The sequence below is a fragment of the Microtus oregoni genome, unplaced genomic scaffold, assembly GCF_018167655.1.
Source record: "Microtus oregoni isolate MIOR12 unplaced genomic scaffold, Mior012 000003F_ref0000135, whole genome shotgun sequence".
Classification (NCBI taxonomy): domain Eukaryota; kingdom Metazoa; phylum Chordata; class Mammalia; order Rodentia; family Cricetidae; genus Microtus; species Microtus oregoni.
In genome coordinates this window covers 44,074,314-44,092,685 of record NW_024543062.1, presented here as the reverse complement: position 1 = coordinate 44,092,685, position 18,372 = coordinate 44,074,314, and the positions used below count along the sequence as shown (strand labels likewise).

Sequence of the window (18,372 nt, the reverse complement as noted above, 5' to 3'; positions counted from 1 at the left end):
GGAAAGAAATGAGAAACTTGACTGCAGCATAGATGTTTTGTTCTAGTTTCATATGAGCCAATTACTATCCATAGAACTTACTGGGATAACAAGCTCTTCTAAAACCCAATTTTTCAGTGTCCCAAAGGGCCAATAATATTGATAGCTGGGGATATGGCTATGTTGGTAAAGTTCTCGCCTTGACAAGATAAGAACCTGAATTAGATTCCTAGAACGCACATACAAAAAAGCAGGAATCGTGGGTTATGCTTAAAACACAGTGCTAGAAAGACAGAGCCAGTAGGATCCCCTGGATAAACTGGTGGGGCAGTTTAGCCTAGTTGATTCTAGAACAATGAGATCCTGTCTTGAAAAATGCAAAGCAAACAGCCTACGTTGTCTTCTGGCCTTCACACATATGCCCATCCCCTGCTTTGTGGGTTCAGAGGTTTCACACACAGGGTCTTAACACTAGGTAAGGGCTTTGCTGACTGAGCTGTCTCCTAGCCAAATAGAGAAGGTTTTAATTTATAGTATTTTCATGAATCTTGTAAAGCCTATACAGATATGAAAAATTAATTCATATTTCTTTTTGGTTTTTCGAGACAGGGTTTCTCTGTGTAGTTCTAGTTGTCCTGGAACTAACTCTTGTAGACCAGGATGGACTTGAACTCACAAAAATCTACCTAACACTACCTCCCAAATGCTGGGGTTAAAGGCATATGCCACAACCACCAGCAATAAGTCATATTTATATACAGACAAAATGTAATTTATAAATAGGAAATATGTTTTTTGTAAAAAATTACATAGAATATTGTCTTAAAATTATTAGTATTTAGAAAAAGAAAGGGGCATATTCTTTACCCTTTGGTCACAGATTTGAGATACTACTGAATCTTGATTAAGGTGGTGAAGCTTTGTTAAATGATTTATAAATAAAATGTAAGTGAGGTCATCATTTCATTGAGGTTATTATTTTAAGAGTATTATCTCATATCTTGTATTTTACAAAATAAAAGTTATGGGTATTTATTTGACAAAAAGAACAGTGATATTTAATTAGATTGGTCACTTTATCCATATACACAAACCACTAAATGAAAAAGAATTCAGGAGGTCACATGGCATCCACAACACATGCTCCTTTGAATATGATCCTGTCCACTCTTTTTATTTATTTGTTTGTTTGTTAACTGGGTTGGTTGATTGGTTTGGTTTTTGAGACAGGGTTTCTCTGTAGGTTTGGAGTTTGTCCTAGAACTAGCATTGTAGACCAGGCTGGCCTCGAACTCACAGAAATCCGCCTGCCTCTGCCTCCCGAGTGCTGGGATTAAAGGCGTGCGCCACCACCGCCCGGCCAATTTTTTTCTTCTTTAGAATATATACTGCAAATGATGGAAACCTCAAATATTTGGAAAATAATGACATCAAAGGAACCACTGATACAGCAGAGGGAGGAGGGGAGGAATGTGGAGGGCTTGGGGACTGTGAGAGCACCCAACTCTGAGGCTTTCTCTCCACTCAGAAAAAAAAAATTGTATATGAAAAAAAATTTCTTTTTATATGTAACATCTTGTTTTTTTATTTTGCTTTTCTTTGAATTTGTAAAATATGCTAGCACACTTTCAATGTCTAATCTTCTTGTTGATTTCTCTGCATTTAGAATTGCTTGGATATCCCTGAGTGTGTCTAACAGAATATTGCAGAGATTAGCTAAACAGGGAGAGGAGCTACCTGTCCTGAAGGGTGGTGACAGCATCCAATAGACTGATATTGAGATTTGTTACAAAGCAGTAGGCTGTGTCTTTTTCTTCTACCCACATCGAAATGGATGCATGGAGGCTGCACCTCAAGTACTGGTCTTCAGCAGCTTGTGTCCCCCACAAGGTTTGGGAGTAGGAGGTAAAAGTTCCAGTAAGTAGATTGTTGGGATCAGCAGCTGATAATTTTTGATGTTATAATTCTTCCGCAGGATGCAACTAAGAGTTACTACTTTTGTGTAGGTCCAGAAAATTGGGAATCTACAGTCAGTAGATGAGAATGATGCTGCTATATCCAATCCGGCCTGAGTATCACGATATGTCACCCCTAACAGTGGCTTTAGTACAGACATAAGAGGTCAGAATTCTCTAGTCCCTAACAGTAGCAGGTGTTTACAGTCACTGTTTGAGGTTACATTGTCTGAATTCCTTGACACTTGAAAGTGTTTGTGTTAGGGCTTTAAATGGGAGTCTTAGTGCCTGCACCAAGAGGTGTAAGAGTTCTCTGGAACTCATTAAATAACCAGGGACTACAGTTTATCTTCTCTCTTTCTTTAAACCTTTTATTCTCCTGTAGTCTTAGGTCTCAGCACTCTTTTGCTGGTTCTGTTTCTACCACCATTCTTATTGTCCTTGGGATTCCTGAATTCCCCAGCCACTGTGTCTTTTTTCAGCTTTCCAGAGGCCAACTTTGAGTCAGCGGGCATTTAGTTGTGATGGTTGCATGATTTTCTTGGAGCATTCATGGAGATTTCAAAGTGACTTTATATAGTAATCTCCCAGGCTCCTATTTAATAACCTTGTTGCTGAAGTAGACATAACAAGGTTAATTCAAGTATTTGCTATTTAGGGGTCAAACTGCTCTACTCCCCCAACACATTTGCTTGTTTGCAAGAAAATGAAACTCAGAGCAAGTTTTCACAATGCAAACATACAGACCTGATCCTTAACACTAGAGGTGATACTAGGGTGCTTATTTAACACACTCCTATTATGTCAATGTTTTTGTTATCTTTGCTAGAGAGAAAAAGGGAAGACACAGGAAGCTGTGCAGGAATCCCACTCTCAGCATCTGGGTCATCCATGAATTGGACACCGCTACTCTGCAACACACCCCTATTGTGTAATGTTTTCCCCAAGCACATGTCACTAAATGACTTTGGCCTGCATTCTCTGAAATCATTGGGCATGACAAATCTTTTCTCCAATTAAATTTGACATTTGTCTCATCACTATCACACAGCATAAGAATAAGAAGTTAATTGTGTACTGACAGGTCTTTAAATACTTAACTTAAATATGTAAATTTTGTTTATTAAAAATTTAGTCTTAATTATTTTCAGGAAATATTTTGGTTCATATTTTATTCTTATTTATATTTTATTTTTATTTTATTCTTATTTATACTATATTTCATTTTTATCTAAAAACATTTTAATTGCTATTATTATTCATTTTTAAATAGTCTGAAATTTCAGTCCACACATTTCTATTAAGTCAATAGTTCAGTATAAATTCAAATTACATATGTTTACTTTTGTGAATGAGTATGCATTATGAATGTGTCTTTGTGTGTTTGCATGTGTGAAGGTGTGTACTTGTAATGATTCACTGCTCTGTTTGGTAAAAAATACTTAAAATCTGTTCACAAAATTTTGGAAATAAAATAATCTACTAACTGCAGGAGAAAAAAAGTAAAGAAAAAATATAGTGGTATATAATCCCAATGGTGATGAGGAAGAAACAGGTCTATCCCAGGGGTTCACTGGTCAGTCAGCTTAGTCTACTTAAAGTGTGTCCTGCCACTGACAGACTCATTGCCAAAAAGACAAGCAGATGGCTCCTGATGACAACAGTTATTTTCTTGTGGGATTCTAAACCTAAAGTTTGATCACCCCTACACACATTTGTACCAACACCCATAAATATGTGTATGTATGTGCACACAAGCACACACTCAGGACTGGATCCCACAGCTCAAGGCAGTTAAGAGGTTGAAGAAGCCATTATAGTTTAATCACCTAAAAAGAAACAAAATGGGCAACAACAGCCCTGGTATACCTTCTATTTGTTTCTATCACTATTCTGGAGTTCTGTATTCTCCTGTAACCCGAAATTCATCAATTTTAGTTACTACCTTATTAATAATAGCTAAGTTTTACTGATTATTGATGATTATTATTTTACTGATTATTTCATTGCAGGGTCCCTGAAAAGCAGGTATTATTGAATCTATTTTTATTAATAAAGATAAAAATGATGCAATAGAAGGACACCCTCAGCTTGTAAACCCATCATCAATACAGCCTATAATGTCTTACTGTGAAAGTATCACCTCAAATGGAAGCCTTTCTTTTTTTCTTTCCTATTAAAAACTTTTAAGCAATATTTAAGAAAAAATGAAAAATATACAATATTTTGTCATCCTGAAATTAGTTTATCTTGCTCCATATAATTCTATGAATCATATTCATTTCTGGAAGGAATGTCTTACCTCTTATATTTGAGTAGGATGCCAACAACTCTATCAAAATTTTGAAGTTGCTACAGAATTAATAATGTGTTGATCATATCCTTTGCTCCTGACTTTAAGTAAGTCAGTGTATGAAGCAAAGTTAGTGCATACACAGCTGTAAGTTTGATCCTGAGTGCTGTTAAAACAAAACAGGATAAGAAATTATTAGTAAATTTGATTCAATAATTCTGAAGACAAAATTGCCCCTTACTCTCTTCTTCTGAGGCCCAACCTGACAGTTATTTTCATGTGGGATTCTCCTCTGTATGCTGTGAATAAAGAAGCTGCATTGGCCTATGACAGTGCAGAATAGAGGTCAACAGGAAAACTAAAATAAATGCTGGGAGAAAGAAAGTAGAATCTAGTAGTCATCATGTAGCTGCTGAAGGAGACATATGCCAGAACCTTACTGGTAGGCCACAGCCTTGTGGTAAAATATAAAGTAATAGAAATGGGTTAATTTAAGATATAAGAGTTAGTTAATAAGAAGCCTGAGCTAGTACACCAAACAATGTTGCAATTAGTATAGTTTCTGTGTGATTATTTGGGTCTGGGTGGCCAGGAAATAAACGAGCAGTCTCCGCTTACAATATTTCCCTCAAGTGTATTCCTGTGATGTATTCACAGAGGCAAACTAAATGACATCTGGGTTCATTGATTATTACAGGGTTGTGTAGGCCATGACTTGTCCTCCAAATATTTGATATATGGCCCCATATAATAATGAAAAAACAGAGTCACAGATTCTTTTCTTTCTACATTTAGCTTCAAAATTTTTGAGTAAGAGAAACAGAGCTTTGGAAGAATTGCTCAAGTCAACCATGAGATTAGAATCATAAAGAGTCAAGGCCTTCTCTCTCAGAGTATTTGAGACAGGCCAGAAACCAGTTATCTTCCCTGCAAAAAAAAAAAAGTATAGAAGTAAATGGACCAATTTCTTTTTTTTATTTGTAGGGCTCATAGAATAAAATCAACTGACCAGAATGGCGTTATAGCCTAGTGAAACTCTGTGTCAGTTCATGATTCATTGGAAAATTGCTAGCACAGATTTTAGACAGCTGCAAGCTGTTTGAATTTATAAAAAAAAGGGGGGGGAGGGGTTATTTTACTATCTCCAACAACATCATATATTAAATAATGGTCATCAAAATACTCATTTTTTTCTTTCTTATCCACTTCCTTTTTCCATGCTCAAGCTCTTGCTTTGTTTTGACAGCACTCAGACTCCAAATTCCAGCCTTGTAAACACTAAGTACAATCCACACATTTCCCTGTCTCAACAAGGCAGGTTGTTACACAAGACCAAGACCAACATTTACAAAAACTTTCAGCACTACCATCCATTCTCTTGACTGATCTCCTAACTCATTAGAGACACTTGTGTAAGACCAGCCTCTGATGTGGAGACCACACTGTTCATCTAGTGTTCTAGAGTAGACAAGTTATATAAAAACAATGTTCAAACAAAACATTATCCAGTAAAGAAGTACTTTTATCCTTATGTAATAAGAATGTCTCCTGTCAGCAGAGTAACATTGACAAGACCTATTGATTTGTCAACCCAGTGAAATTATATAATTTATTAGAATTAATTCAGATTTATGTACCAAATCTTAAGATATAAATGCACAGGAAATTTGAACTGGTATAGGAAGCCCTTTTGTTTATGTGTTGCTTTCATTGGTTGAATTAAGAAACTGCCTTGGCCTTTGAATAGGTCAGTACGTAGGTAGGCATGGAGAAGACACAACTGAATGCTGGTAAGAAGGGAAGACTGGCAGATGCCATGGATTTCCTGTCTGAGACAGAGACTGGTTAAAATCTTGTTAGTAAGCCACAGTCATGTGGCAATACACAGATTAACAGAAATGGGCTAAATTAAGATCTAAGAATTAGCCAGTGAGAAGATAGAGCTAATGGGCCAAGCAGTGTTTAAATGAATAGAGTTTCTGTGTGATTATTTTGGGTGTAAGATAGCTGGGCAGCTGGGATGAAAAGCAGCCCGCTCCTCCTATTACAGAATGGCACCACATGGACAACTGCATCCACATAAGACCTGAGAGAGCTTGGGAAGTAATTCTAGACAGAAAAGAATAAAGAATGGCTTCTTGGTAGCAGCAACATCTTGGACCTGCTCTGCTTGCTAGAGGAAAGTGCTCTTATTTAAGGGAGGCTTCCTGATTCAGCTTTAACTGCAAAACCCTCCAGCTCTTTAAGAGGTCCTGCCACAAAACATTTAAATGGTGTTGATGAAAAGCTGACTACATGATTTTGGTTTTCAGCCATAGCAGGAAAAAAAAGCAGCAATGTTTTAAAATGCTGGATTTCTGGGACATCCTGCCAGGGAAATCTCTGACTCTTTCAGGCAGGCAGTCCAACAGAGCATTTGAGTGTGGTTTGTGAGCACACTGCTGCAGCTTGCTTGCTGGCAGAGACAATGAAATGCCATCTCATTGTGACAATAAACATGGCTACAGCTGGTACCACCGACATGAGTCTGGAATCTTATAAAGCTAAGGAATGGGCTGGATCAAGCCATCAAAGCCATGGCTTTAATCCTACCCATATTGCTTAGCAAATTAAAGACTCATATAGTCAGAAAAAGAGAGATATAGAGTTAAGAGAGATTCAAAGACAAAGAAAATATCTAAATGGTTTACAGTGTGTTAAAAATATATGCAGGCTAAAGGTTAAAGTCCTTAAAAAAGAGAGAGAGAAAGAGAGTAGTTGGGTGTAGTGGTACACACCTTTAATCCCAATGCTTGAGAGGCAGAGAGACCTCTGCAAGTTCAAGGTGTGGTGGCATATGCCTTTAATCCCAAAGTTTGGGAGGCAGAGGCAGACAGACCTCTGTGAACTTAAGGTGTGGTGGTGCACACCTTTAATCCCAGCACTTGGGATGCAGAGGCAGGTGGATCTCTGTGAGTTCAAAGACAGCCTGGTCTATAGAGGGAATTCCAGGACAGCCAAAGATATATAGAGAACCTGTCTCAAAAATTAAAAGTAAAACAAAAGAAGTAGATGTTAAAGTGAAGCCACATAAAGATGGAAAATACACAGAGAATCTGGACACTGTATGCTATTATGCTCTTTTTGAATTGTTTGAATGCTGAGGAAGGAGCAATAGCTGCTAAGAGATATTTGTTTATAAATGCTGCTGAATTAATCCAAGATAGATATTTTGAAAATACTTTAACTTCAAAATTGAAGTCAAAATTTACATAACTTTGGAGAAAATATTTTGCTTTTGATTTCACAGGAAATGAGACACTTAACTCATTCTGAGTTAAGAATAATCAGGTTTGAGCAAGGAAGATCATCTCAAAAATCTCCGGTAGGAACAGATAGCCCAGATGTCAGAATTCTACATCCAGAACAGATTTAAGACTGCTGCCTGAGATGATCAAGACTCACAGGATCCTCCAGTCAGAACTTGATCATAATTTTAAATTTTCTTTAGGTCCCCATAAAATTATCAGTGCCTCCAACCAGGAGGAAGTAGCCTGGAATACTATGTCCACATTCCCAAAAAATGGAATATGGATATTTTCCTTTAAATAAAAAGAGGGGGAAGTAGTGCTGTTGATCATGTTTTAAATAAATACTGATTGGTCAGTAGCCAGGCAGGAAGTATTGGTGGGACAACCAGACAGGAAGTAGAGGTGGAACAATGAGAACAGGAGTATTCTGGGAAGAAGGAAGCTCTCTCTCCAGTCCTGTCCAGACACAGAAGAAGTAAGATGTGACCTGTTCTGCTAAAAAAGGTACTGAACCATGTGGCTAACACAGATAAGAATAATGGGTCAATATATGTTACAAGAGTTAATAAGAAGGTTGAGCTAATGGGCCAATCAGTTTATATCTAATGTAGAGGGCCAATCAGTTTATATCTAATGTAGGCTCTCTGTGTTATTTTCTCTGGAACTAAATGACTGGAAAACTGGGCAGACAGAAATCCTGACATATATTTTAAATATAAAATTATACATATATATAAGAGAGATTTTTCTAAAATAAGTGTGTTTCTTTTTGTGTGTCTGTGTGAATGAATGCATGTTGACACTGAAATTTTCTTCAGCTCTCCACCTTGAAACAGGGTATCTCACTGAACCTAGAGTTTATCAAGTTGTTGAATGGGACAGTGAGAGCACACAGTCTGCTTGCTAATATTTCTTCTTCTTCAGAGGTTAAGGTGTGAGCCATAACACTCAGATTTTATGTGAATGCTGCAAATACAGGGACAAATTCTTATCCTTATGAGGGAAGTCATTTACCTGGCCCCAAAATACATTTACCATTGTCTTACAGGAGAATTTTTAAGTTGCAAAAATTGCATAATTATATTGAAATTCTGAGTAATCATCAGTGACATAGGCATAGAAGAGAAAGCTTTGGTAAAATGATTTTCTGTTATGAGATTTGAATACAAAATCTGTATAGGGGATGGGGAAATGTTCAATCTGTAAAGTCTTTGCTTTTAAGTAAGACCCAACTTTGGCCCAATAGAACACCCTAAAAAGTCTGATGCAGAGTCATGTGCATATAACTCCAGAACTGGGAGAATGGAAACAGGACGATGCTGGTCTGAGGTCCATGTTCAGTGATGTATTCTGTCTCAAAAAATGTAATAAATAAAAGGTGGAGAAGTGATTGAAGAAGACACATGATTTTGGCTTCTGACTTTAATATATATGAGCACACATATGCACAAACAGAAACAGGAAAATCTTCATAACATATATAAAATATACACTAACAAGAGAACATTGTATCCCTCTTCATAATTCTAATGAGGACTTAAAATTGATTATAGCTGATTTCATTAAATATAAGTATAATTAAATATAAGATTATAATAGCATTTAAATGTTTTTTTTCTCTCAAGACAGGCTTTCTATGTGTTGCTTGCCTTGACTCTCCTGGAACTAGCTCTGTTGACTAGGCTGACCTTAAACTCAGAGAAATACATCTGCCCCTGCCTTCCTAGTATTAGATTAAAGGCATGTGCCATCACCACTCACCTTTTAATTTTATCTTTTTATAATAAAGTTATTTTTTTATAAATCTAGTTTAAAAAGCATAATTAAATGGTTTTCTTCATTTCCATTTTAAATTCCTATCATATTTTTAATTCTCAGGGAGTTGATAACCACGCATGTGCTTTCCTGACCTCCCCTCCCCTGCCCTGTCTTCCTTCATCCTTCCTTCCTGTCCAACAGTCTTCCAGCATACCTGCCTCCTTTCTTGTTTGTCTGCAGCTGTGTTTATATTTGTTCCTACAGATAAATGGATGTGAATAGAACTGCTATTCCTGAAAGTTTTTCATCTTATTTTTGAGACAGATTGTCTCACTGGGACCTGAACCTCAGAGGTTTTAGGCTGGCTCTCCTACAAGTTTTAGGAGTATCTTGTCTGACCCTTTTTCATGCTTGGATTACAAGAATAAGTAGCTACATAGCATGACATCCATCTTCTTAAGTCAGTGCTGTGGATTGAAGTCTGAAGTCTGCTGCTTTAGAGCATTATATTTCCCCACTGAACAAGCTTCTGACATTTGTTCTTCAGAAAGCAGGCTAAAGGATCACTTTTGATTTTCCTGATGGTCTCAAGAATCCATTATCCTAAAGCACATGGATAAATAATGTACTGTGCAGAATACAATACATTACTACTTAACATTACTTGGTATTTATTCTTGTTGCATGCTATTTATAGTTACCTGAAATGGGATTATCTATGAATAAATAAGATTGCTTAGGTTTATGGAAACTTGAGATGCCCATGCATAGGTCCTACTTATTATGCTTACCTGCTGGAAAAGTCATAATACAGAAGGACAAGCAGACACCTGTGTGAGAAATCTGGATTCCATCAGTGATGAGCTAAGTCAGGTCCATGTCATTGCAATGTGCTTGGCTGTGGACAAATCCAACCCTAAGAAGACACTCAGGGATGCTACTACTAATGTTAGCAGGAATCTGCTGTAATGTCCCAAGAAGTTCTTCAAGGGTGCATCTGCCCACAAGACTTTAGTGAAAAATTAAGTGTCAGTTTGAAACTTGGATGCAAGTCCTCTTAAACAAATCAGCTGCCAGACAGAGAACAGCTTTGTAGTCTGTTTTATTTACCCTATGTATCTTCTTCACAGTTATAGAAATGATCCCTTTCTTATCCTCGGTGGCCATTAACCTCAGTGTTTTCTCATCCTATCACTTAACTTTCTTTCCTTTCCTTTTTTTTAAGAGGCAGGATCTCATGTACCCGAGCTTGACCTCAAATGTCCTATGTAGTTGATGATGAGCTTGAATTGCTGATTCTTCTGCCTCTACCCCCTAGTACTGGAACTAGAGGCTTGCATCACCATAACCATTTTTATGTGGTGCTGGAGACTACCTCAGAATTCTATGCTTACTAGCAGGTTCTGTCAGATGAGCTATTCTTCAGCTGATTTTCAATAAGCATACTCAGTAAATGCAAACATTTTCAAATTAACTTCATATTTATGAGAATATACCATGCACATTTAATAGAATCTTACATTTCAACCTAAGAGAAGATTTAACTATGACCTCAATTGAACTTCTATTGGAGCACTGTCCCTGGTCTTGCAGCATCTGTTCTTTCAAACTGTGCTAATATTTTCATTAGATTTCTAGACTGACCTAACAGGGTACTCATTGGAGTTCTAGAAGTGTTGGAATTTATGCCTCTGCTTTTATAGTGCTTTTTGAAATATCAATTCTAAACCCATTTTATGAAATACACCAACTTTATATACAACTTGACAGATTCATTATTTAAAAATAAATGCTGAGGATACATTAATATCACATAAGCCATCAAGGGTGCAAGTTCCAGAGAGTCAGAAAGTCATTATCTAAACTTGGATGATTATTCAGGAGAGATATTTTAAATGTTCTGGTAACTTCATTAGAAGAAAACACAAAACCATCACTATCAGCACTTCTTATACATCATTTAGAATGTAAATTCTATAAAATTAGTACAATATTGCACATTATGCCTCTGTTTATATATCTATTATCTACCCACCTATGATAAATTCATGGCAGATGAATAGGTAGATTCATAAATGATAGAGATAGATAGGCAGACAGACAGACAGACGGACTGACAGATGGTGCTGAGAAAATTAGATGTTTGCATGTAGAAGAATGAAATTAGATCTGTACTTCTCACCCTGCACAAAAAAATATCAATTCTAAGTGAACCAAAGACCTTCTTATTAAGAGCTGATGAGTGGAGTGTGCTGGAGGAAAACTTGTGGAAAATACTTCAAGATATATGCACAAACAAGAGCAATACGACAAGTCTCATAGCAAGTACTCCAGTAGCTGACAAATTGGATAGCATGAAAATAAAATGCTTGTGAACTTCAAAGTAGACAATCATCAGAGTGAATCACCATAGAGAATGGGAAAACATCTTTTCAGATATTTATTGCACAAGGCAATTAATATAACTGAACTACAAAACCCCACTCTACCAATCTTCAAATGCCTAGTGAACTGAATATACAATTCTCAAAAGAAAAAAGGGGGATTTCTAAAGGAATGGCCCAGCAGTTAAGAGCAATACCTGATTTTACAGAGGACTCAGATTCAATTTCCATCGTTCAAATGGCAGCTCACAATCATCTGTAAGTCCATTTCCAGGTGACTTATCACAGTGTTCTGGACCTCATTGACACCAGACAAGCACATGATGTACATACTTTTAGAAAAATATCTATGCATATGAAATAAAATAATAAAAGCTTTTAAAGATAAAAAGCAAATAAGCAATAAATACTTCAATACATTGTCTAATATCTTAACTATAAGAAAAAATACAAACTAAAATTAATTTGAGAGGATGTAATCCAAGTCAAAAGAGTGAACATCAAGAAAACAAGGGTCCCCAACACTGATGGGGATAAGGTGAGAGAGGACCTGTGAACATTGAATTTTCTCAGCACAATTTGTTGAAGAAGCTTCATTTCTCTGAATGTATATTGACATTTTTATCAAAATTGGGTTACTATAGCTGAGTGTGTTTATTTCAAGTTTTCTATTCCTTTTCACTACTCTACATGTCTATTTTGTTTGAGAATCATGCTGATTTTGTTACTATGGTTCTTGACTTTAAAAATCAAAGTAAAGAACAGTGAATCCTCTTGCATTGTTCTTCCTATTTAGGAAGTTTGCTTGGCAAATTGGAGTTAGAAATTCAATGTTTGATAAAATCAGTTACAACATTCTGGTTGGACATCCCTTTTCTATACCTCTTTATATTTCCCACCTGTCTGTATTCTCTTCCTATAAATGTTATGCATCTACATATCTCCTGTACATGCACTGCATGTAATAATGTTTTATGGTAAAAATTACATTATATTTGATTATGCAGGGACGGTGAAATAAATGCATTGTAATTAGGTATTCTTGGACTATATTGCACCTACTCACTTCAGAATTCTTGGGAACATTTGTAATCAGAATTTTACTAGATGAGGTAAATGCGACAATGGGATCTATAGTATATTCTGCATAAACAGGAGAGATCATCAAACAAACACTCTCAATAAATATTTTCCCACTAGATTAGAATTAAGTTGGATAAATAGGAAATGAATAATTACAGTCTCATAGGCACTTGATTTGTTTCATATGCATACAAAGATATTATCTGAGAATATTTAACATCTCTTTCTTCTCTAACCTAAGATTTTTTTCATTCTATGGTTACACCAGTATGCCTATGCTTATAAATGCTCAGAAGGCTAGTAGGCACAGTCTATAAATGAATTACCACCAGCTGACTTATCATAGATTTGAGAAGATATTTATGAAAATTAACATATCAAATTTTCAATAGTCCCTGCTCCTTTAAATATTTCTTTTATTATTTTATGTGTGGTAATGTTTCACCAGCATGGTTGTATGACCCATAAGCCTGTCTGGTATCTGCTGAGCCAAAAGAAGGAGCTAGGCACTATAGTACTAGAGTTATGGAGTTTTGTTGAGTGCTGAAAATTGAACTGCGTCCTTTGAAAGAACAACAAATGCTCTTAATGGCTGAGTCAACTCTCTGGATCCTTTTACTTTTTCTTTAGTGACGTCAATCTCAGACAAACCTTCTCCTCTTAGTTTGTACCTCTTCTTGTCTTGTTACCATTGCCTATACTTCCTGCTACTCACTCTTGCCTCATCTGATTATAACAGAGGTCATATGATCAGAACCCCTAGAGTTCTCCATTTGTGTGTACACACAGGATATACATTGTAAAAGGAGACTGTTCTGATTTGCATTTCCCTGATGGCTAAGGAATTTGAACATTTCCTTAAGTATCTTTCGGCCATTTGAGATTCTTTTGAGAATTCTCTGATAAGTTCTGTACACCATTTTTAATTGGGTTATTTTGGAATTTTTGTGTCTAGCTTCTTGAGTATTTTATAGATTTTGCAAATCAGTCCTTTGTCTAATTTGGGGTTGGTGAAGATCAAATGCTTTTGTAGTATGACTGGGCATCTCTTGGGTATATTCTCAAGAGTGCTATTGCTGGATCCTGAAATAGGTTGACTCCCCATTTTCTGAAAAACTGTCACACTGACTTCCAAAGTGGTTTCACAAGTTTGTAGTCCCACCAGCAATGGATATGTGTTCCCCTTGCTCCACAACCTCTTCAGTATAAGCTATCATTAGTGTTTTTAATTTTAGCCATTCTGACAGGTGTAAGATGGTATATCAAAGTTGTTTTGATTTGTATTTCCCTGATAGATAAGGAAGAAGAACATGTCTTTAAGTATCTTTTGGCCATTTGAAATTCTTCTGTTGAGAATTCTCTGTTTAGTTCAGTACACCACTTTTTAGTTGGGTTATTTACAATTTTAAATAATTTCTTGAGTTCTTTATATATTTTGGAGATCAGTTCTTTGTCAGATGTGGGGTTGGTAAAGATATTTTACCATTCAATAGGAATGTCTTATTTTTTTGTCTTGAGTGTGTCCTTTATTTTACAGAAGTTTCTCAGTTTCAGAAGGTCCTATTTAATTATGTTGATCTCAGTGTTTGTGTTGCTGGGGTTATATTTAGCGAGTGGTCTTTTGTGCCCATGCATTGAAGACTACTTCCCACTTTCTCTTTTACCAAGTTCAATGTGGTCAGATTTATATTGAAATCTTAAATCCATTTGGAGTTGAGTTTTTTCCATGGGGATAGGTATGAATCTATTTTCATTCTTCTATGTGTTGACATCCAGTTATGCCAGCATCATTTTTTGAAGATACTTTCTTTTTTCCTTTGTATAATTTTAGCTTCTTTATCAAAAATCAGGTGTTCATAGGTGTATGAATTAATATCCATGTCTTCTATTCAATTGGATTGGTCAAACACTGTGTTTTTTTTGTTTTGTTTTGTTGGTTTTTTTTTTTTTTTTTTTTTTGCCAGTACCAAGCGGCTTTTGTTACTGTAGCTCAATAATATATCTTAAAGATATGAGGGATGATGATGCCTTCGGGAGTTCCTTTACTGTACAGGATTGTTTTGGCTATCCTTTTTTTTTCTTTTCCATATGAAATTGATTGTTGTTCTTTCAAGGTCTGTGAAAAATTATGTTTGGATTTTGATGGAGATTGCACATATTACATCTGTCAGAATGGCTAAGATCAAAAGTACCAATTATAGCTAGCACTGCAGAGAATGTGGATTTGGGGAACACTTATCTATTGCTAGTGGTAATGCAATCTTGTATAACCACTTTGGAAATCAGTATGGCAGTTTCTCAGAAAATTGGGAGTCAATCTACCTTAGAATACACTAAATCACTCTTGGGCATATACCCAAAAAATATTCAATCATACTATAAAAGCTATTGTTCATAGCAGTATTATTTGTAATAGCCAGAACCTGTAAAATAACATAGATGCCCCTCAGCTGAACAATGGATAAAGAAATTGTGCCACATTTACACATTAGAGTACTAATAGCAGTAAAATACAATGAAATCATGAAATTTACATGCAAATGAATGGAATTAGAAAACACTATCCTGAGTGATCTATCCCATACCCCAAAAGATGAATATGGTATGTACTCATTTATAAGTGGGTACCTAGCTATAAACAAAGGACATTGATCCTATGGTTCGTAATCCTAGAGAAGCTAAGTAATAAGGTGAATCCAAAGAAAAACATGTATAGATCCACCTGAAAATTGGAAAGAGACAAAATCACCTGATAAAATTGTGAGCATGGGATGGGGGGAGAAAGGAGAGTAGAAGGGGAAGAGTAGGAAGAGTATGGGAGAAAGAAATTTGAGGATAACTTGAGGGAATAAGATATTCAAAATGGAGGAAGGACAGAAATGAGAGCAAGGAAAGAGATTTCTTGATTGAGGGAGCCCTTATAGGACTAGCAAGAAATCTGGTTCTAGAGAAATTTCCACGAATCCATAGGTTGACCCTGCCTAAGACCCTAAACAATAAAGCAGTGGTAGTCAGATCTTGACTTGCCCTATACTCAGACTAATAATTATCTTAAATATAACCATAGAACCTTCATCCAGCAACTGATGGAAACAGAGACCAACATCAGAGCACTGGACTGAGCTGCCGAAGTCCAATTGAAGAGTGGAATGAATGAGAATATGAGCAAAGAGGTCAAGACCATGATGGGTTCACCCACTGAAACAGTTTATCTGAACTAATAGGAGCTCATAAAATTCCAGCTGAACTGGAAAGGAACAAATATAGGAGCAAAGTAGTCCCACTGAATGTGATTGAGAGTTGAATTTCCTGGGGCAGACTGAGGGGCCACTGGCAGTAGTACCAGGATTTTTCCCTACTGCATGCATTGGCTTTTTGACATCCTATTCTCTTTAGATGTATACCTTGCTCAGTCTAGATATAGTAGGGAGGACCTTGGACCTCCCAATATACCTTACCCTGGATGAGGATTGGATGGAGGTGTGGTGGGAGGGTATGACGAGGAAGTGGAAAGAGGGGAAGGAGTGGAAAATTGGATTGGTATTTTTAAAAAATCAAATAAATTTTAAAAAAGATATCAATAGCAAATGCATGGGACTCCACCTTCTGAGTATAGGCTCTAAAATTCTAAAATTACATAAACGGTTGAAACTTCCCACAAAACAATAAAATATCCATTTAAAAAATCAAATTAAACAAGTACTATTTAACCTTTTATGACTTCGACAATACTATTTCAACAGTGGAGATTTATTTGCATAATCTACATATGTATATTCTGAACTTTATCTTTCCTTAGCATCTTTCTGCAGTTTAAATGTGTCTATGGGGCTGAATCTTAATAATTCATTTATGCAGCCCTTAGCATACACAAAGAAATGTTGTCTTTTTTATGCTGTTTCTATCAAAATGTGTAAACATTTGCTTGATTTAATAAGAATGGCAAAGGTATAAGAAAAGAAAAAGTGTTTTGGAAACTACCAGCTTGGCATTATGATTTATAAGACACAATCTAAAAGACCTCTGCAGTGTGTTTGTGTTAAAAGTCTATAAAAATGAATACTTTGATGGAATTCATTATACAATGAGATTTGCATGAAAGGTAAGTTTTGGCTAAGCAAACAGAGTAAGTTCTAGAAAATGTGAAAACACTAGAGACTCACAAGTTAATTTGTATGACTAATTAAAAAAAGCCTAAGGGATATTAAACAGTTTCTAATATGCCAGAAAATCTCATCTCTGGGACTGCTTATGGGACCCTGTTTTCATTGTGTCTGAGTCTTGCCATTATATACAGGGACCTGAGCCTAGCTTTCTTACTCTGCAAAAGTAGATGGAGGTGTGTAGTTGAAGCTGCGGTTTGATTCTTTTATTGCAGTGCCTGAAAGGAGTGCTTAGCCTAGAATCTCTGTTAGTACCCATTATAATTATAACCAGGGACACATTGCTTATTTAACTAGGCACCAGTCAATATTCTCCACATTTGGAAAACTTGATCTTGCAGAAAAATAAGGAACCACATTGCAATTATGAACATATTAGTCATAATATGTCTAAAGCTTTAGCTGATTTTATCTTAACCACATCTATACTCATAGAAATCTGGACAGAGCTCACATTCCCAGACTAGACAACCTGGCTCTGTTAAAACCCTTTATATCTGCCAGGGACAAAACTAGTGTGAAATAAAGTTGACAAAAATTATTTATTCATGTAGACAGCTACTTATTTATAAATATATAAGTATTTATTCATAAATCTGTGAATATGTATTCACAGGCTTATGAATATTTATTAATAACCTTGGTGCTCATGAATAAATGCATCTAACCTCATTTTTCCCCCAGTATCTCTAAAGTATTTGAAAAGAAGGTTCATTGTAGAGCAAAATGAGGTAGCATTGATTGGCAGGTGTTCGACTAAAGTGGAGATCTTGAGAGCAGCACAGTTTCTAATTGGTTTTTCCCTGCACTGAGAATGTTTGATTGGCTTCAAGTAGGTGACCATGCAAGGGGTGGTTCTTTCTTAAGAAGTAAGACCATTTTGAGTAGGTGCAGTGTTTTGTGTAACCAACTATCTTTTTTTTTCTCTTTTGTTAGTCTGACACAAGCCACTTAAGCGAGAAAGTTTTTTTTTTCAAGCTCATAGTTCAAGGGTAGAGCCTATTTTGATAAAGAAATGAAAGCAGCAGGAATCAAAAACAGCTGATCTCATTCACAACATGGAAACAGGGAGTAATGAATGCATGCCAATTCTCAACTCCCTCTTGCCAATTTGCATAAGGAATAGTACTACACACAGGTAAGATGAGTTTCCTCACATTAACGAAGCAAGACATTCACTCAGCCTTTCCCAGAAGATCTAGGATAACCTAAGACCTGGTCAGTGAGCACTAACCATCACATTGTCCATAACTGGAATAACTGGTAACATGGTCCCCGTGGAAGGGGCGAGATAGCTAGAAATCCCTAGCTCCAGTATGCACTGTCAGAAAGGATCAAGATTTTTCTCACACAGCTTTCCTTCAAAGTCCCCACACTTTTGAAACTCATTTCAACCATGATGTGCCTTACCCACACATTCTTGCTTTGTTTCATGCCCACAGTGTACAAGGAGGATGACCTTTCTTA

At 36.3% G+C, this 18,372-nt stretch overlaps 1 non-coding gene across 1 annotated transcript; it reads left to right on the top strand.

The window, feature by feature from the left end:
• The first annotated feature begins 1,367 nt into the window (after positions 1-1,367).
• LOC121446671 lies at positions 1,368-1,430 on the top strand. Its single transcript, XR_005974103.1, has one exon. It is a non-coding gene; the product is annotated as a small nucleolar RNA SNORD42 (small nucleolar RNA).
• Positions 1,431-18,372: the final 16,942 nt, after the last annotated feature.